General features: G+C 40.0%; 1 protein-coding gene across 6 annotated transcripts in view; it reads left to right on the forward strand.

Moving 5' to 3' along the window:
• Positions 1 to 2,558: 2,558 nt before the first annotated feature.
• klhl29 (kelch like family member 29) overlaps positions 2,559 to 21,985 on the forward strand; it is a 416,936-nt gene continuing 397,509 nt past the window's right edge. For 2 of the 6 annotated variants that reach the window (XM_033021538.1, XM_033021535.1), the window contains exon 1: positions 3,257 to 3,437. The gene's annotated coding sequence lies outside the window, so the exon portion shown is untranslated. Of the gene's footprint in view, positions 2,996 to 3,256; positions 3,438 to 13,860; positions 13,938 to 14,056; positions 14,143 to 21,985 lie in introns of those variants that run through there. The other 4 variants (XM_033021536.1, XM_033021534.1, XM_033021539.1 and 1 more) reach the window with 4 other exon arrangements.

Consider the following 21,985-nt stretch of genomic DNA (forward strand, 5'->3'; position numbering starts at 1 on the left):
AAATAAAATGGAGAGAGTTGTGGATTTTTACATGTATAACCTGCAAAGTTCAAACCGCAGCAGCGTCAGCTGTTTGCAGCTGAAGAGAAACAGTTTACCTTGTGCTCTGCACCTGGCTAGATAAACATTATATTGTTCCATTCTGCTTTTATCTTCTCTGTACAGATGCACTGGTACTAAATCATTATTTAAGTTCACCCATTGTGGTCTTTACATAATGTATGCCCCAAAAAGTTCAATTAAAAAAAGATAGTTGTTAATTATATAAGATAAATAAATTGTAAATATTGCTTCTGTGGAGGTACCCAACAAATTAATCTGGATGTTTAAATGTCATGTAAATTTCTCAATTTGGGACTGTAAAATAATCCCCATGTTTGGTTTTAGAACAGAGCATCTGTGGGTTCAATTTCTTAGCAAGCAGTGAGTGACCAGTAACTCAACTGGAAATTAATAGATAGCAACATTGAGCATACAAGGAAGTTTCAATGAAAGGTTAGGAGACACGCACACCAATGACGTATAAAGTCTACAAAATATTGATCACCAATCCAACCTCCATGTTAACAAACCCTACGTTCTTGATATATTTTCACTAATAATGTCTGTGAATGAAGAATCTATAAATAAATGCAGTAATTTATTAAACTAATTTGATGTCTGTTAGAAATCTATTTATAGTGAGTGCTTATTATTGCTCTATTTGGAATGAGAATCTTGCCAAGGCACCTCTTAATTAATGCTTTATTCCCCAAGTATTAAGCTGTACAGCAGTACGCCATCCCATTTTTTCTCCTGATGTGCAAGCACAAACTAAATAAAAAATCCCTCTTGAAATATTTTGCTCATCGCATGATTCATTATGAAGTTCAGGTGTTTACTACTGAGGTGAGGTTTAGCAATACGGTTTAAGATCTTGGAACATTGACTTTTATTTCTGTAAATCAATAACGTCTTGAAATTGTTATTTTAATTTAAAAATGTATGAAAATAATCAACCCACTATTTTAATGAAGGTGCCTTCATTTTACATTATATTGTGCTTACATTACAATCGAACCATTTACAGTGCATCGATAAGATACCCGAGAAGGAAATAATGTTTAATGCAAGGTAAAGCCAGCAAAGTCTGGTCAAGGATAGTCCAAGGGTCACCAAAGAGATAGGTAGTATTTCCAGCACTACCACAACCAGAGAGCAGTACTGAACTACTATCAATCTCTTTGGTGACCCTTGGACTTTGCTGGCTCTACCTTGCACTAAATGTTATTCTCTTATCATGTATCTATACACTGCAAATGGCTGGATTGTAATCAGGCATGGTCTTTCTGCTGACTGGATAGCACGCAACAAAAGTTTTTCACTGTAACTCGGTACACGTGACAATAAACTAAACTGTAAACTGTAATTTATATTACAAGGAAAAGAACATGTGAAGCTTCATGCACGTTTGTATATGAATGTACTATAATTGTACACTAAACAGGATAACTTCCAGGTTGCAATCCTATAGTTTATATATATATTTTAGGAAGGCTTGACACAAAATGCTGGAGTAACTCAGCGGGACAGGCAGCATCTCTGGAGGGAAGGAAGCGATGTTCAAGTAGGAACTGCAGATGCTAGAAAATCGAAGGTAGACAAAATTGCTGGAGAAACTCAGCGGGTGCGGCAGCATCTATGGAGCAAAGGAAATAGGCAACGTTTCGGGCCGAAACCCTTCTTCAGGAGAAGGAAGCGATGACGTTTCGGGTCGAGACCCTTAAGGCTTTCTCTCTTTTAATGACAGGAAGGGCCACACACATATAAGAGCTTATATCAAGCAATGTATATTATATATTTGTCATATAAATTATTATTACCTATCATTTATCTGATCATCGTGCATTAAAATAGAACAAAATATTAGTCAGTGCCAATACATTCTTGCCCTTCTTCCCACTCACTCACACCACCACCATTGGGATTACAATAAGGTGTGATTGCATTGACATCGTGGTCAGTACCGTGCTCTGGTGACAACTGTATCATGCGCAGCCTTCACTATACGGCTAGCAATTTCAACTTTGATGAACTTCAGCGTGTGACACGATCTATTAGGCAGCATATGTCGAAAAGCTCGAGTAATAATCCCTGTACGGAAGGCGTGTGTCAAGGCAACCAGCCTTCTTTATTTACTTAACTCACCATTTCAGACTTCCTTTCATTTTCTTCCAGTTATTACTTAAAACAAATAATATGGGTTTTTTTAAAAGAAATTAAACGTTTCAATTCCGTAAAACAAGGTTACCATTGCAAATATGGTGTGTCCCCCCTCTCCTCCTCTCCCAGGAGAGGGGTTATTGCGCGACATCGGTCGATGGTGGGTCCATGTATGAAGCCAAAGAAAAGGTCCAATATTGCCCAGCGGCTGCAGGGGACGCGCTCAATCGGATCCATTATTGCAGAACCAGATCACACCTGGTGTGCACAGGGGCGCGCGTCCGTCCGCTCCGCGTGTGCGCGCATACAGGCCCGCGTATTGCGCGCCTCCCTCTCCCTCTCTCTCTCTCCCCAGTTGCAGGGGAGGCTGAGGTTGATGCTGAGCGCCCGGCTCCTGCTCCTGCTCCACTCCCGCTGGCACTCGCCTGTCAGCAATCCGACCCCAGTGCGGCCGCTGCACCCAACAGCGGGAGGGCGAGCAGCCGGTCAATAAACAGTCGCTTGTTTATCCGCGGAGGGGGAGGAAAGGGGACGGGAATTAAAAAAGCGTTGAGAATTAACAAGATTAAAGCCATTTACCATCCTGCTCTCGCTGTTTAAAATCCGGAGTGAAAAACAGGGGAATGAAATAACAGCCTTCCGAATCGCTGCAATGGTTTCACCTCAAATATCTGGAATCTAAAATAAACTGGACATCTTTAAGGACCGTTTAACCCCAAAAGCAACCCTCTCCGCCTTGCCTGAACGTCAAAGAATTTGCAAGGACGCAACCTCCAAACTCTCTACGGTGAAGGTAGGTAAGCTGAACTGAATTGTTCGATGAATTTGTCATTTCAGTCAGCGAGCGACTTCGGGCAGTGAGGTTGTTCTGATGAAACATGTTAGCCTGTTTGCAAAGTGACCCGACGGTTTAAAAGTTGAATGGTTACGAGCAGCCGCTGGGACTTTTGTGAACGGCGGGGAGGTGCTGTGGCTCCGAGCTGGGCGAGCAGTGGAGGCGCTGCTGCCTCCAATCGGCGGCTCGGCTCGGCTGGGCTGGGCTGGGCACACGCCTGACACCCAGCTCCAGGGCACGCTGCGCTTGCGCGCTTCCCCCTCTATAAAACTTGCTGATCGCCAGGGAAAGTGACACATTAAACATTTGGATTTATTACGGTCTGTACATTGGAAACTCAACAAGGTATAGGCTGCGTAAAGTTGGCTGCTAAGAGTCTCTAAGCGAAAAGCACCTATTGGTAAGCTTGTTATTCTGATGTTTCTTTTCCCATTCTGGTCGAATTTTGCTCTTGACTGACTTTGTATTGCTTTAATGTACTATTTTGCCTTGCATTATGAAATGTGGTCTGATGTTAATTTACCAGTCAGAGGTATATTTTTAGGAACCATTATCAATACTTTAAACAATAATTCAAGCTGTGTGGCCACGATTTGAGTACCAGGAATGTATCTTTGTTTTCAGAACTTTTTGTTAGACTTTACGAAAGTTGCTGTACTTGTCCAGATTTTCAGTAGAATATTGTTCATCGTGAGAAAGGCGCAGCGTTACAGCTGAAGTGTTTGTATCAGTATAGATGATGGTACAAGTTGAGAATATTTTCCTGGTAACTGGAAAGGATGAGGTATTATTGTCTGGCGATTAATTTCAGTAATCTATTTTCATGTTAAAATATTGAGCTGTTTACCTGGACTGTAGTCTTCCTTGCTGATGTTGTTGCAAGTGGAACGGGTTAATGCCATGCCTATTACCGGTACGCGGCATCGGGTGATTGTGTGTGCCAGAAAACCACGTTTATCCGACCAATGCTAGATCTCTCGTACAGTCAATCGACAGAGACAAACTGGAACCTGTCATCTCAGTTCTAAGGTCCCGCAAACCATGCACTCTACATGTGGGTGGTGGGGGGCGGGCTGTATCGGCTGTGTTTTTTAAACACTACTAAATTCGCACTTTTGTTTCGGGACATTTACCCTAAAAGTTGCACCCTCCCCACCCCACCCCACCGAAACGTTGCCTATTTCCTTCGCTCCATAGATGCTGCTGCACCCGCTGAGTTTCTCCAGCACTTTTATCTACCTTCGAGTTTCCATCGGGTGACTAGGTATCCATTTCAAAGTCACAGATCCAAATCTTTAAATATACATTTCCAGGTCTCGGTCCTGGCATCTCCTCAGTGGATCAGCAATTTGCTGATAAACAATCTATCTCTTGAAATAACATTGGCGTGGCAGTGTTCTGAAACCCCATCTGAAAAACGGGCTAGTTTAGACATTGATTAAGATAAATATCAGCATAATGATATTGCAATCGTGAATGGTACTCCAGCTCCTATACAAGCAAAACGGGTAGCGAACGGGTGATTTTTGTCAAGTGACCAGAGATGACGATGAATGGGTCACCTCTAGTAGATGGTAATTTTATAGTGTTTCGCAAAGAGGCATTGGCTATTACCTTTCATGCATAGCTTTTTAACGTAACCATTTGTGAGGAAGAGTCACAATGTTAGAGTGAGGTGGAGCTTGTGCAAAGCATCTCTCCTTCAGCAAAGTCCACTGCTTTACGTGGTTATTGTCTTATAGCTGTGAGTGAGACCTTGCTATGTGCAAATTTGCTGCTGTGTTGTCCCAACGATTTACGTCAAAATACTATTACCAGGAGATGAACAAAAATATCCTTTATATGGCATTCTATTTTTTTTGATTTTCTTTCCGTTTTTGTTTACAAAATGGCAACAGATATTTCTAAACTAGTTTTTATTTCCAGATTGGGCTTCAGAGCATTGTGATGCCGATGTTATTTCAAGAGAGATTATTCTCCAGTAGGTTGCTGATCCACTGACAAGATTCCAGGAAATGAGACCTGGAAGTGTACATTTAAAGATTTTGATTTGTGAATTCGAAATGGATTGGAAATTGTAATTATCTGGTCCACCAAATAGATTATTTTAAATTAAATCATTTTCCATCCATTAGTTCAGTATTTTGTTCAATTAATATGTTTAAACATAATTATAGCTGTAAATTGATAAATTATTGCTCTATTTGTACTAACAGAACTGCTGCAATTTAATTAGCAATTCTCAAAAGTGTTTAATAGTGCAATGTTTGAAAAGGCTTGAAACCCCATTTTTAAGATTTCTGAAATATTGTTGCAGCTCTCTGAAATGTTGGTTGGTGGTGCGAAAGGGTTCAAAGCATTATCACATTCAATCTATGTATGAATTATTGCAGTTATTAAATCATGTTGAAAGTAGGCAAGCATTAATAAACTCATGACTACTTTGTTCTAATTCTTGGATCAGAAATTATGAACACTAAGTTGAAAATGGAAAATGTTCATTTTTTGATATCAGATTTTTATTAATAAACATATTTTGCTTTCACGTCTATCTCAAAACATTTTGGTTAGATTTACTTGAGTCCTATATTATTCATAGAAAGTAAATTTGGTACAGAGGAGTGACGTTTTTTAAATCTTTTATATTATATACTTGCTTCAGAAGTCTAGAAATTCTTCCACAATAAGCAGCTTTACTGGGGTTATACCACAAGATGTTGCAACATATCTACAGAAATATCGCCATCTTATGACCAGATTAGTGTGTGTAACTTATTTAAATGATGCCAGATGTTGAGGTATCATTATTTTTTCTTGACAATATACAGCAACATTTAATTTGCTCTTACTCTTTTTAATAATGGTGTTATAAATTTAATTTTTTTTTAATATGTTAACCGATTTGCGCAAGAGTGTGCAGAGTATTTGGGAAGGTTTGAGTAGCTCTCCTTGGATATCTGTGGCACAGATTTTTTTAACGTTTGCTATCTATAAATGCATCAGAAAATACCTTGAGGAAAGTTTATTTATTTGTTATTATGTGTTATTCCATTACATACTGTTATGTAAACATTCTATTGAAAAATTACTAACTGGTAGACAAAACTGATAAAAATAAATTGGCAAATAATAAGTTGAGGGAGTAGTATTTAAATTATGTTGTCTGTTTAATTATTAATGTGTGCAAGCTACCTTACAAGATCACAGCCTGTTAGTTACATCACAATCCTTTCCAGTTATATTCATCAAGGAGGCTTCTACAACATTCAGACTAAGGCATGTTCATCAGACCTTAATCATTACTGAAGAGAGCAAATGTGGGGAGTTAACCATTTACTCATTCAAATAATTTACGAGAACATGCGAGTTGTGAACCAGGAGAAAGGAAAACAAATATTGCAAAAGGCTCAAGTCCTTCTGTAAATACCAATCCAGTCATAATGATGCTTTGTGCATTTTGGGTTGCTGTTATACATATATAATTCTACACAATGTACTGCAGCTGTTATGATTGCCATCAATAGATGTCACTTTGGGAATGTGTACTTTTATTACATAATGCTCACTCTCTGCCAATTAGTTTATTAATTCCTGTTTAATCTACTAATGTAAAATAATGGATCAGTGGATGATTGGATTACAGTTAGCAGACATGCAGATTATCGGCAACATCAAATATTAATACACCTTTTTGAGTGCTAATTGCCATGATCAGAAATATTAAATCCTAACTGTTATACCTCCTCCCTCGACTCCATCCAGGGACCCCGACAGTCCTTTCAGGTTGGGCAGAGGTTCACTTGCACCTCCTCCAACCTCATCTACAGTATCCATCCTTCTCGATGTGGGTTCCTATATATCAGCGAGACCAAGCGCAGACTGGGCAATCTTTTCACTGAACACCGACACTTGGTCCACCTTGACCGACGCAATCTCCCACTTGCCAAATATTTGAACTCCCCATTCCATTCCCATTCTGACCTTTCTGACCTGGGCTGCATCCACTGTCAGAGTGTGGCCACGTTCAAATTGGAGGAACAGCACACTTGGGTGGCTTATAACCCAGCGGTATGAACGTCGATTTCTCCAATTTCAAGTAGCCCTGGAATTCCTTTAACTTCTCCCCCCCTCCCCTATTTCACCATAGTCTTCCTACTAGTTCCACTGTTTGCATCACTGTATCCCTTTATTATCACCTCTTCCTAGCCAAAAATGAGCCATTATGAGCTCCATCTGTTGCTGACCCTTTGTTCAGGCCTTTTCATACCTCCAGTTCCCCCCCCCCCCCCCCCATTCAGTCTGAAGAAGGGTTCTGACCTGAAACGTCACCCATCCTTTTTCTCCAGAGATGCTACATAACCTGTTGAATTCCTCCAGCACTTTGTGTCGATCTTCAATAGACGTGACTGATGACTTTTCTGAATCTTCTCCGAATAGAAATGAAGAACCAGACTATAATAATAAGCTGTTTTAATAAAAGCCAAGAACCCTCCTGGGAATGTAGTCACGGAATGTCTCCCACTCTAACGCCTCCCTGGTGACCTAGTGATCTGTGCTAAACAGTCTGAAGAAGGGTTTTGGCCCGAAACGTTGCCCATTTCCTTCGCACCATAGATGCTGCTGCGCCCACTGAGTTTCTCCAGCATTTTTGTCTACCTGTGCTAATTTAACTATTGTTAACCAAGTCAGTGATAGGCCTCAAGAGACTTGCATCTAAATATCCTCTGGTTAGGGATGAATAGCTTACATGGAGCTCTTGATTTGGTGCTTTGCACAACTCATTGGAAAACATCAGTGCTTAAAAGAACAATGCATCCCTGTCTATAACCATGTAATTTGCCAATGCAAGCCAAATAGCCCCAGAAGCACTGGAGAGCTGTTGGTGCCGCTGTAATCTTACCTGAGGAATAACAAACACTTATAATAAACAAAGAGTGAAAAATTTGAATGAACAAAAAGTGCATCGGTATTAAGAATGGAAACAGGAATTATGCAATGGAGGAGTGGGGTAAAGTTTCATATTTGAGCAACCAAAGCATTTATTAGAGTGCTGTTTGCCTGGATTTCGTTGCCAGGGCATTCTGCTGATTGAAGAATGGGTTGACCAATTGTTAAATTGTAGCACAGAATGCTGATCCAAGTTTGAAGAAAAATAAATTAACAAAGCACTGAATTAAAATGTGATTACTGTCTCTGCTGTATTATACCTTGCATCCAGGGCCATCAGCTTTAAATAGCCCTTTTTGATGCACTAAGGAAGTACTATTTGAAGCTTTGAAAGACTCTCTCTTTTCGCACAGAGTTGTGAGTGTGGAATTCTCTGCCTCAGAGGGCAGTGGAGGTCGGTTCTTTGGATACTTTCAAGAGATGGCTAGTTAGGGCTCTTAAAAGTAGTGGAGTCGGGGGATATGGGGAGAAGGCAGGAACGGGGTGCTGATTGGGGTTGATCAGCCATGATCACATTGAATGGCAGTGCTGGCTTGAAGGGCCGAATGGCTTACTCCTGCACCTATTGTCTAAATCCATACAATTTGCATTTATTTGGTGATGTGGAGTATGTAAAGGTATAAATTAAGCATTTGTTCCAGCATTCAATGGAGCTAACTTATGAAGTATGCAAATCAATGGTATATTATTTGAAATCTGTTGTGTTATTAATATTGGATTTATTGGAGGTGGTCTTGGCGGGGAGGTTGCTCCTTAAACAGCACAGCATCCTGGACAATACAGCTCACATCCTCCATGACACACTGGTCAACCTGAGGAGCACCTTCAGCAACAGACTGCTTCCAACAAGATGCAGGACAGAATGCCATAGGACATAGTTCTTTCCTGTGGCTATCAAATTTTACAACTTCTCCCACTTCTGTCGTGGGACTGACTCTTCTCCACCCCTCCCTGATCTTTGCACATCCCAAATCCTTTCCACTCGTGACATTAATTTAATGTTTCATGTATTTTGTGTTTTTATGACTGGTGGCAGATCAATTTATCAATATATCAAAATTAGAGAAACTTGGACAAAGGATATTGATAGTTGGATTAGGGTAAGGAAAATAGAAAGCATATCCTGGTACATGCAATTGGGATTGATGGAGTCTCTTGAGGAACATGGACATGGACGGATACTTTATTGTCAAATGTACCATGAAGATAGTGAAATTCTTTGTTTTTACGTACACAGTACACAAAAGAGTCGCCACATGGTGTAGACAAAGAGAGCGTAAGAAATTAGGAGGGCAAAAGGGATCATGATATATTCTTGGCAAGTTGGATTAAGAAGAATACCAAGACATTCTGTAAGCAAGAGCAAGAGGGTGTCAGAAAAGAATGATCACTTTGGGGGAAAAAAAATCTATGTGTGGAGCCAGGTGATGTAAACAAGGTCTTAAATGAATTGTTCTTGTCTAATTCACCAAGGAGATGGTCGTGGAATGATGCTGTTCTGAAAAGTTACTGTTGGTTAGGTCTGTTCTTCTGGTGACCTTCGTAGATTGGAGAGGTGCCAAACATTGCTCATGTTTGCAAGCTACTGTTCTCTGTTGATGTAGTTCCAGGATTTAGTTCCTTGGTTCTAGGACAGGAATCATCTACAACTGAAAGGCAAAAGTGATTTGTTCTCAGGATTTTTACAGCATGCTTCCTTAATTTACATTTTAACTTCCAAAATGTACTAACTGATTCATCTTACACAGAAATATAGTTTTAACTTTTAGCCACTGATCAAGTAATCTAGTGGATTCCCTTTTGTCTGCAATTGAATACTGGGCTCTCAGTTGGTGAAATGTTTAAAATAAGCTCTTTAATGGAATAGCTGATTTCCATATATCCCAGAGCTTGTAATAATATCATAATACTGCTAACTAATTCCCCATATGCACATAGACATTATTAATGTGCATAATATACCACTCTTATTGGCCTGCCCCACAGGTGATTTTTTGGGCGACTACAGGTGATTGCTGCACAATGTTCAACATGTTGAAAATTTTTCGGCGACGGTGGCAACAGTCTTTGCTGTCGTAGGTTGACATAGGTTTGTCATAGGTTGTCGTAGGTTGTCGTAGGTACTGTCGTAGGTTGTCGCCAGATGCCGGAGGTGAATTCGATTAAAACTAGTCCCTGGCAGTCGCCTAAAGAGTCACCTAAGTGGAACGGGCCCATAGGAGTCACAGAGTGATACGGTGTGGAAACAGGCCATTTGGCCCAACTTGCCCACGCCAGCCAACAAGTCCCAGCTACACTAGTCCCACATGTCTGCGTTTGATCCATAGCCCTCAAACCTGTCCTATCCATGTACCTATCTGACTGTTTCTTAAACATTGGGATAGTTCTTCCAGCCTTAACTACCTCCTCTGGCAGATTGTTCCATACACCCACCAACCTTTGTGTGGAAAAAGTTACCCCTCAGATTCCTATTAAATCTTTTCCCCTTCACCTTAAACCTACACCTTTTGGTCCTCAGCAATATTTCCTATTGCTATTTGGGTGGAGATTAATCTTATATCCACAGATTTTGGATACAAAAATTAGTATTTGGAAAAATACCTTGAATTATCTCACAATATAATTGATGTCTAAGTGAGTAAATGCATCATTCAGACTTTGGATTGGAAACAATTTCATAAGTATGATTTCCAGGAAGAAAATGTTTTTTTATTTTCTCAAGCTCAAAATTAATGTCTGAGTCCATACAATAAAACATTATTTGTAATGGGATGCTCAAGGGAACTTGAATTTTACAATTTGGTAATTTGTCAATGAAACAACACAAGAAATAAACTTAACTGCAACTGTCATATTAGTGATTAATGAAGCTGTGGGAAAAATATAAGACAAAGTACTTTGGCTCATTTATCTACAGGTGTTCGTGCTTACATCATTAAACATTCCTTGAACACAGTCGTGATTGAAAAGTAATGTATTATTTTGATGAATATATCAGAAGTCTTTGCACTAGTCTTTTTAAATCCAGCAAAATGCCGGAAGAATTTTGATATAGCAAGTAATCATTGAGATTGAGTTGGTTTCTTGAAATTGACATTTATCGCAGAGCGGGAAAATATTTGGAAAAATCCTATTTAATTGTATTTGAATAATGTAATCTATATAGTATTTTAAATTGTATCAAGGAGTGTCTAGCATTTAACGAACAGTGATTTATATGTTGTAACCTTTCATCCCGTGTGTCTTTCATTATGGGTTGAGCCAACTCGTCCTCCCATTCTCGTCTGTATGATTCTGAAGACGGAACCTCAGTATCTAAGAGTATATTATAGATATAAGTTATTAATTTATTTGTATTGGGATGTCTATTCAAACATTCATCAAGGGTTTCTGGACCCCTAAATCTATAGTCTTGCATGTGTAGTTTTACATAGTCTCTAAGTTGCAAATATCTAAAAACATTATTAGCGTGTAACTCGTATTTCTGCTGTAGTTCCTGAAATGAGAGACAAATACCTTTCTGATAAAGGTCTCCCACCATTTTAATTCCATGGATTTTCCATTGGAAAAAATCCTCTATCTAAAACAGATGATTTAAAAGAAGGGTTATTTGCAATCGGGAGAAAATGAGATAAATTACCCAATTTTACAGTAGGTTTTAATTGTTCCACATACGTGTAGCACTATGTATAATCAGATTTCCTCCGTATGTTTTTTAATTCAAATTAATCAGAGCTAAAAGAATCGAGCCTTTTTTAAACACTAATAACTCTTTTAATTTTCATTGATGGGAATAATCCTCACCACCTGATGAGCGGAGGGGGACTGAGTAAGATGGCCAAAAAACACAGCCATACGCGCTAGCATTTTTTCTACAATCAATATAAAGCGCAAACAGGATTAGACTTTTAATTATATAGAAGGCAAGGCAGCTCTAATTGCGCAAGGCAGCTCTAATTGCGCAAGGCAGCTCTAATTAGGCAAGGCAGCTCACTTTGGCACTTTCAAAGCCAAAGGCAACTCACTTTAGTACTTTCAAAACCAAAGGCAAGGCAGCTCGCTTTAGCACTTTCAAAGCCAAAGGCAAGGCTGCTCACTTTAGCACTTTCAAAACCAAAGGCAAGGCAGCTCGCTTTAGCACTTTCACAGCCAAAGGCAAGGCTGCTCACTTTAGCACTTTCAAAACCAAAGGCAAGGATGCTCGCTTTAGCACTTACAAAACCAAAGGCAAGGCAGCTTGCTTTAGCACTTTCAAAACCAAAGGCAAAGCAGCTTGCTTTAGCACTTTCAAAACCAAAGGCAACGCACCTAGCTTTAGCACTTTCAAAACCAAAGGCAACGCAGCTTGCTTTAGCACTTTCAAAACCAAAGGCAACGCAGCTTGCTTTAGTACTTTCAAACCAAAACACACTTTTGCATTTTCAAACTACATTTTCAACCCACATTAAGGGCACTGACAGGTCAGTAAAACCACTCACAGTTTAGTAGAAATGTGTTCAGTGTTATTCAGAGTTCAGACTGAGAATTGCGACCTCTCACTCCCCCATCTTGAGAGAACTGAGGCACCTCCACAATTCCGGGTTTTATAGTCCCTCCAGAAGGGGCGTGGCCTTCAGGAGAGAGAATCTCAACATTTTTTAAACACTAATAACTCTTTTATTTTTCATCGATGAGAAAAATCCTCTTGTCCTGCGCAGAGGAGGGGGACTCTGAGTAAGATGGCCAAAAATCACAGCCGTAAGTGGCAGCGTTTAAAAAAAAAAAAAAAATCAATATACAGAACAACAGGAAGCGGTCAAGATCAGACTTTTAGTAAGATAGATAGATAGATAGATAGATAGATAGATAGATAGATAGATAGATAGATAGATAGATAGATAGATAGATAGATAGATAGATAGATAGATAGATAGATAGATAGATAGATAGATAGATAGATAGATAGATAGATAGATAGATAGATAGAAAGATAGATAGATAGATAGATAGATAGATAGATAGATAGATAGATAGATAGATAGATAGATAGATAGATAGATAGATAGATAGATAGATAGATAGATAGATAGATAGATAGATAGATAGATTACAGAGACACTGCCAGAGTTTGAATATACCTATCATTTATAAAATATAATCAAAACCAGTTATTTCCTGTTCTTGAGAACACCAGTTTAAAAATTATATATGAATATCTGATATGAATGTATTTCCGCATTTCTTTTTGTAAAGACTTGGGTATTCTGTATTGCAACATCTTCAAAAGTTCCAATACTGACTTCTAGTGGCTGGAATTTAAACACTTTATCAATGCAACCTTTTTTTTTCTTGGTCCTATCCATTTGAATGGAAGCTAATTTTTGGTCAAATTCAAGTTATCAAATACAGTAGTCATGGAATGTGTTTGTTTCAACATCTGCTGCAGCTTTACTTGTGTTGCCATGTTGTAGCATGGATCCCTGTAGAGTGTAATCCTCGTGGCTATTCTTCCCATTATCTACAGCAAAAAAAAGATTAATCTGTGGGGATCATTTCCATCCCACTGCCTTTAAATGGCTGGAACCAATTTCCCTATGTGCAAGAGCATGTTGGAAAATAATAAATGTTGTACAATAATAAATTCAATTTTTTTAAAACTATAAATGATTAAATGTACAAAAACAAATCTGGACATTTTTTTCTAATCCTTTCCATTGTTAGGTTTTATGTTTGCTATTTAGGATTTATCTAGAGAAACCGGATGATCTTCTAAATGAATAATGCTTAGCTGTTAAACTCTGGACAGTATAATGAATCTTTTGGAAAGTGTTGCTTTTGTTTTCATAGGATTCATTATTATGTGTTTCAACTTGTGCCTCAACATCTACATATTCTAGGAGTACTGTGTTCAATTTTCTAGCAAGATAGAGTAAAGAATGTAACCACCTATTCATGTGTATGCAAGAGATCTGAGGTATTTCAGAGATGAGTAAATATTGTACTATCTACTGAAAGAACATTTTGGTTTGTTTATCACCCTTGCTTTTTGTGTTCTTTATGCGCAATGTTGTGTTTATGCATTTCTATTTTTAGATTCACAGGGCACAGCCCATGATATCTGGTACACAAGGTTTAAATGCCAATAGGGTTAAGAGGTTGGAAATTAAACAATTGAAATAGTGAGAAGGTTTTGGAAAATCATAATTATTGAACCCATGGGTCTTTGATAAAATGGATACATTTCGCTGCATATTCAGATTACTGTTGTGCTTGACGATCTTGTAAGTCAATTCATAAGCGTGATAAACTTGTACATGCAAAACACACTAAAATCTTCCAGGTGGTTTGCATACACCTCCACTAACTTTGATTACTGAATCTGGTGTTCCTGAAGTGGCCTTTTTTTTTTACATTGGTGAGACCCAGTGTAGATTTGGTGACCATTTTGCTAAATACTTGTGCTTGGTCCAACAAGGTGTGCTGGATCTCGCAGTTGCTAATCATTTTAACCCCTCTTCCCATTCTGACTTTACAGTCCTGGGCCACCTCCATTGCCGGAGTGAGGTCATATGCAAACAGAAGGAACAATGTTTCACATTCTGCTTCAGTGCTTACAACCCAATCTTATGAAAATTGAATTATTTAATTTTAGCTAACTAATCTATAAACACCCCTACTTTCCCCCTCCACCCCCCCCCCCCACCCCACCCAACCCCTTCTCTGCGTGCCCCCTTCCCCAGTCTTCCACCAATATCCCTTCCTCTGGCTTCACATTTCACACCTTCTATCCTTATCTCACACTTTGGCTTTTCATCTCTGGCCTATGCCCAACCATCTGCCAATCAAAAACCCCTCCCATATATCCACCCATCACTTGCCAAACTTTTTTTTCTCCCCACTTCTCATCCAGCTTTCTTCCACCCCACCCCAATCAGTCTGAAGAAGTCCTGACCCAAAATGTCACCTTTCCATGTTCCACAGCGATACTGTCTGACCCGCTGAGTTACTCCAGCACTTCTTTTTAATACTAAAATATTGTTTTGACCCTATATTTTTAAACATGCCACAAGGTCATAAGGAATAGTAGAATTAGGCCATTCGGCCCATCGAGTCTACTCCGCCATTTTATCATGACTGATCTATCGCTCCCTCCTTACCCCATTCTCCTGCCTCCCCCCCCCCCCCCCCCACCCCCCGCCCCCCATTACTTCTGGCACATGTACTAATCAAGAATCTATCTATCTCTGCTATAAAAATATCCACTGACTTGGCATCCGCAGCCTTCTGTGGCAAAGAATTCCACAGATTCACCACCGTCTGACTAAAGAAATTTCTCGTCATCTCCTTCCTAAAAGAACGTTCTTTAATTCTGAGGCTATGACTTCCATCCTCGACTCTCCCACTATTGGAAACATCTGTTTTACTATTCTAGTTTCCTGTTGATTCATTCTGTGCCCATCTATAGTTTGCTCATGTTGATTTGTTTTCCAGTAACCCTGGACCTTCCTTTGTTCAATCCTATTTTATTTCTTTATAAACAAAGATCTTAATTGTTTATCGCCCAGCTATTGGCAATATTTAGTTGATGTTCTATAATTTTCAAGTTTAAATCATGTGACATCTATGTACTGTACACAACTCGCATTCCTTGCCAGTGCAGTGATGAATTTGTTTTTGACCTTCTCATGCTCTTTAATGAGACAATAAACAGCTTGTTTCTTTGAATATTTTAAGCAGTTTTGTCTTTCTTCTAATTTTATCCAGATGATACCATCTTCTAACTTTCACCCCCATGCTTGCACACGTTAAGCTATTACTAGACTAAGTGGGACCCGTTGGGTCCCAGTCACACAGCAGGGGGGTGTGTGTAGGAAGGGGGTGTGTGTGGGAGGGGGGTGTGTGTGGGAGGGGGGTGTGTGTGGGAGGGGGGTGTGTGTGGGGGGGGTGTGTGTGTGGGGGGGGTGTGTGTGGGTGGGGGGGGGGGGGGGTGGGTGGGGGGGGTGTGTGGGTGGGGGGGATGTAGGTGTGTGTGGGGGGGTGTGTATCCAGTCACACAGGAGGGGTGTGTGTGTGGGAGGTGGTGGGGGAGGGGGGGGGGTGGGGTGTGTGTGTGTGTGTGTGTGTGTGGGGGGGGGTGTGTGTGGGGTGGGTGTGTGTGGGGGGGTGTGTGTGGGGGTGGGTGTGTGGGGGGGGATGTGTGTGGGGGTGGGTGTGTGTGGGGGGGTGGGGGTGGTGTGGGGGAGAAATGGGGGAGGGGTAAAGGAGGGGTGTATGGGGGGAGGAGGTGGAGTGTTTTTATGGCGGGGGAGGGATTCCACTCAGCGGCCACCAGCACCACACAGCAGCTATCCGACTCCACACAGCGGCTTTTCCGACTCCACACAGAGGCTTTCTCGACTCCAGTCTTGCGGACTCAATCAGCATGGCTTGTTTACTCAGACCCGCCACTGGGGTTTTATTCTCCAGAGCACAGCCCCTCGCTCGCGGGGCACAGCCCGTCGCTCGCAGAGCACAGCCCCTTGCTCGCAATCTGCTGCAGCTTTATTCTCCCCTCCGGACAGCGGGTGCAGGAAGTTGCATTACCTTCATTTTTTTTTCATTTTTTTTCTAGATGTTTTTATTAAGGACAGTGCATATTTATAAACATTTGCATGCAATACGCAAGATTATAGCTATAGGCTAATTTCCATCTGTAGTCCCTCTGGTAAACCAGGTTAACACATCACAACACATTCAATCCATAAGAAAAGAATCAAAACATAACAAAACAGACAATAAAGTTAAAAAGTAACAATAAAAGACTGCCAGATGATTATATTACGGTTGATTATGAATACAGGTTTGATTTTCCAGTAACCATTTTTTGAGTTGTTTTGTAAATGTGGTGATGGTTGGCAGATCCCGTATGAAGCAGGGGATCGCGTTCCAGGTATGCGACGCTCTATAGGAAAATACTGTCTGGCCAAATACACTTTTCTTAAACGGGACAACACAATCACCCCTGGATGCTGCTCTTGTCGACCTATTTATGTTCTTCTTTATAAATTCTTTTAACGGAGGTGGGGCTAGTCCATGGATGATTTTATAAACTAAAATTGAGTCTGAATAATTTATTACATTTTCCCAGCTCAGCAGATCAAATTTTTTAAGGATGCTGCAGTGATGGTACATTCTGGGCTTTTTATCAAGAGTTTTTAAGGCTTGTTTGTAAGCAATTTCAACAGGCTTTATCGTGGACTTACATGCCAATGACCAAGTCGTTATACCGTAGGTCATGTATGGCATAATCATAGCATTAAAATATAATTTAGCCGAATCAGTAGTTAAATTATTCCTAATATATCTAAAATTGGACAAATTAAATTTAATTAAATTCACTGTTCTTTTTACCTGTTGTTTAAAACCGAGCTGTGAGTCAATCACGATTCCTAAATATTTAAACTCCTTTACAATTTTAAGTTTTGTTCCATGAACAAACACATCCGGATCTGCATCTGTACTTGCCTTTTTGGAGAAAAACATACAGACAGTCTTTGACAAATTTAGATGCAAATCAGAAAACTGCAACCAGTTTGACACATTAATCATAGCAGCTGATAGGTCGTGTGCAGTTTGATGTCTGCTTTTGGCATGTACATACACAACTGCATCGTCAGCATACATCTGACAAGTCACATTTGATGGACAGCTACTTGGTAAATCATTAATGTACAGACTGAATAATAACGGTCCCAAGATTGAACCTTGAGGTACACCAAGAGGGTTTTTAGAAGTTGCAGATTTACTGTTATGCACTCTAACACATTGTTCTCTCTGTACCATATATGACTCAATCCATTTCATCGTGCTCAAAGAGAGGTTAAAATAGGACAGTTTGGTCATCAAGATCTGATGGTTCACAGTATCAAAGGCTTTTTGTAAATCAAGAAAAACAGCTCCTATAACACCACCTGCATCAATTTTGGACTTCATATTTTCCAAAAGGAAGCAAAGTGCCGTCTCAGTGGAGTGATATTTTCTGGAGCCAAACTGCATTGGGTTTAGGGTATATGGACTATTGTTTAAATGTTTAATTATCTGTTCTACAACCCATTTTTCAGCTATTTTAGAAATTGCCGGGAGAATGCTTATTGGTCTATAATTACTAATTATGGTGGGGTCTCCTGATTTTAAAATGGGAGTTATTACAGCAGATTTCCAAGAATTTGGGAAAACACATTCGTTTATGGACTTGTTTATGATGCTGGTAATTGGAGTGATCAGTGACTGCTTATGTGCTTTAAGAAACATTGTATCCATACCAAAGGCATCTTTGGCTTTAGAATTTTTAAGACCACAGATAATCCTGTCAACCCATGGCTGAGACACTTCATTCAGAATAAGAACCGGAGAAGCAGTGTTCAGCGGCATAGCATATCGGACTGCAGAACAGGAAATATGAGTCAAGTTCTTCACAGAATCTATAAAATACGTATTAAAGGCTGTTGCAATCTCATTTGGATCATTTGTCAGACTTTCATTTAGTTGCAACTCTCTAATGTTCTTGTTGATGATATTATTTCCAGTTAATTTCCTTATATTTGTCCAAATCTCCTTAGCATTACCTCTCGCGTTGCTTATTACATTAATAAAAAAGTTTGCCTTAGCATTCCTAAATTCTTTAGTAACTTTATTGTGATGGTGATGGACAGACGAGAAGACCAATCTGCTGCTCACGATTTTTTAAACATTCATAACCTTTCTCATATTTCACCGATCGGAACAAAACTTGGTGGCTTGGAGCAGAGGAGACCGATGAGTAAGGTGGCAGAAAAATCCTAGCAATATAGGGTATCGTATTTGTGCAAATTTAATTACAAAGCAGACCAGAAATGGTCAAGATGAGAGTTTCAGTAATAATATAGAAGATAGATAGATAGTCATCGGAACATCCTCGTATGGAGCTGTTGCATCTCATTCTCTTCTGAGTCACAGGAAAACAGTGACCCAAAACCTGGTGAAGATAACAATGAGGCTATCAGTACTCGCCATGCAAGTCGAAGAAATTCAAACGTGGTTCTGGATTGCACATATATTTGGTGAAATGTGGAAATCTAGATATTTAGTTTAGTTTGGAGATAAAGTGCGGAAACAGGCCCTTCTGGCCACCAAGTCCGCACCGACCAGCGATCCCCGCACATTAATACTATCCTACATATACTAGAGACAATTCACACTTATACCAAGCCAATTAACCTACAAACCTGTACGTCTTTGGAATGTGGAAGGAAACCGAAGATCTCGGAGAAAACGCACTGGGTCACAGAGAGAATGTACAAACTCCGGACGGACAAGTACCCGTAGTCAGGATCGAACCCGGATCTACTGGCACTGTAAGGCAGAAACTCTACTGCTGCGAATTCATAATTTAGCATGCAGGATGTTGTTTTCCAATGCTTTGCAATGTCATTTGCTAAAATCAGTGAACCAATATGAACTTTGGCTATTTATGAAATAATCACGGTAGTAAAATAACCTGAAAACATTAAAAAGTTGCATTAAGTTACATGAGGTCTTACTCAGTTTTAATGACCTACTGAGGCATTAAATTGCTGAACAGCCTCTCAGGCCATAATTATGGTGTTGTTACCAAGCATTTTACAATTAAAACATATTTGTTGAAATTCTAAGTTATTTCTGCTTGTATCTTAGTCTCTTCTGTACTCCAGTGGCTATTATCTGCTCTATAACCTCTGTTTTCATACCATTTGCTGCCTGAATAAAAAATTCAATGTGATTGGTTGCTCAGCCAGTTTCACAACAGCACTTGCTGAATGCCAGGGATCCCATTGAACTGATTTTGTGGAATAATTTGATTGATGTTTTAAATTGGAGGCCACTATTACCCAATCACTTTGATTTGCTTTGTTTGACAAATAATGTATTATCTTAATAACATGAAAACAAACCATTTTATAAACAATCTGCTTTTTGGTACTGCTGTTTTATTGGCTGTCTACTTCACCACCCTCTAGTATCTCTTTCCATCGACTTTCCCATTCTTTATGGCTTTACTTGGTGTTCCTGCCCTGTTAGGATCCATCTCATGACTCTACGTTCTTTAGACTTTCCATTCTTATTTAGCTAAACTGACGATTATTGTAAATCTACAGTCCTGAAATTGCTGACTCCAGCCTTGATAAGGTTCACTACTTTAAAAACAGACAACTCGCAAGAACGTTAGGTAACCAACTCAAGCTTTACTGATTATCAGCCGGCAGAAGTGACGGGGATACACCAGTCAAGTAAGCAACAGATACTTGACTTCCCTGCGTCACCATTTCAATGAACAAAGATTTGCACAGTGTTTTATACTGTGTGTCACTTAATCACATTCCAAAGATGTTAGTCATGGTCACAAGGTGCAGCCAATATACATCACTATAGGATGATTAGGAGCTTGTCTCTCTTATCAATAGGTGGACACATTTCAACGGCACCGGTCATTGTCTCAATATACATCAACCTGAGACAAGCCCGGGCCTGTCTCTCCCTCTCCCACCAACTGGCACTCTTCCACTAGAGAAAGTCTGCTAGAGAAGGAATATAAGCCACAACCTAGTCAAGCATTCCACCATGTATCTCTTATATATTTAAAAGCATTTAACCTTTTCACCCTTGTTCTGGTTAGAACTTGTCCAGAAAAGTAGCATCCAATAGTTGCAGCTAGATATTACGTTATAAATTGCTACTTGGGCAACAAAAGAAGCCCTGTTCAGAGAACAGCAGGGTAAAACTTTGGTCATCTAAAATATGCTCCTGGCTTAGCTAGCTATCAAAAATTCAAAAGTGTATATTGTGTATGTTGAAAGTATGGTAGCTGTTCAACCAATTGTACAATGTTCTATGTAAGTGGGCCCAGTACTGGGAAATTCAATAGTGCTTGAGGTCAAGTGATATTAAATTGGCCTTGCACAAGACAAATTGGCTGCTTAATGTATTGCTTCATCAGACTTACGAGCGTAATGTATTTAGATTATTTTCAAGGATTGTTAGAGGTGCTTGTGGGGTTGATCAAAGTCCCTCATGGTATACTGATCCAGAAGATTAAGATGAAAGATCCATGGGGGCTTGATAATTTTGATTCAGAACTGGTTTATAGACGACCGAGGATTGCAGCAGGATCTTGATCAGTTCTGCAAGTGGGCTGAGCAATGGTTAATGGAATTGAATGCAGATAAACACAAGGGGTTGTATTTTGAGAAGTCAAGCCATGTGAATGGCAGACCCTTGTGAAGTGTCGTCGAACAGAGGAATCCAGGAAGTCAGGTACATAGTTCCTTGAAAGTTGCATCACAGGTGGATAGGGTGGTCAAGATGGGTTTTCAGTATATTGGCATTTATCAGTTAGGGTATTGAGCAAAGTAGTTGGGATGTTATGTTACAATTATACAGCCTGTTGGTTAAGCCCCTGTCCCACTTAGGAAACCTGAACGGAAACCTCTGGAGACTTTGCGCCCCACCAAAGGTTTCCGTGCGGTTCCCGGAAGTTGCAGGTGGTTCCCGGAGGTTCCGTTCAGGTTTCCTAAGTGGGACAGGGGCATAAGTCTGCATTTGGAGTATTTAGAGTATTATGTTTAGTTTATTCACCCTGCTATAGGAAGGATGTTGTTAGCTGGTGTGAATGCAGAGAAGGTTTATGAGGTTGTTGCAGGACTTAAGGGCCTGAGCTATGGGAAGAGATTGGTCAGGCTAGGACTTTCCTCCTTGGGATGCAGGAACTTGACGGGTACTTGACGAAAGATAGTGGAGTCAGGGGATATGAGGAGAAGGCAGGAACGGGGTACTGATTGGGGATGATCAGCCATGATCACATTGAATGGCGGTGCTGGCTCGAAGGGCCGAATGGCCTACTCCTGCGTCTATTGACTATTGTCTATTGGCTATTGTCATCTGGAGGTGGATAAGATCATTTGGGGAATAGATGGAGTGAATGCACAATCGTTTACCCAGAATAAGGGAATCAATAACCAGAGGACATAG

This window comes from Amblyraja radiata, chromosome 5 (assembly GCF_010909765.2).
Source record: "Amblyraja radiata isolate CabotCenter1 chromosome 5, sAmbRad1.1.pri, whole genome shotgun sequence".
In the NCBI taxonomy this organism is placed as follows: Eukaryota; Metazoa; Chordata; class Chondrichthyes; order Rajiformes; family Rajidae; genus Amblyraja; species Amblyraja radiata.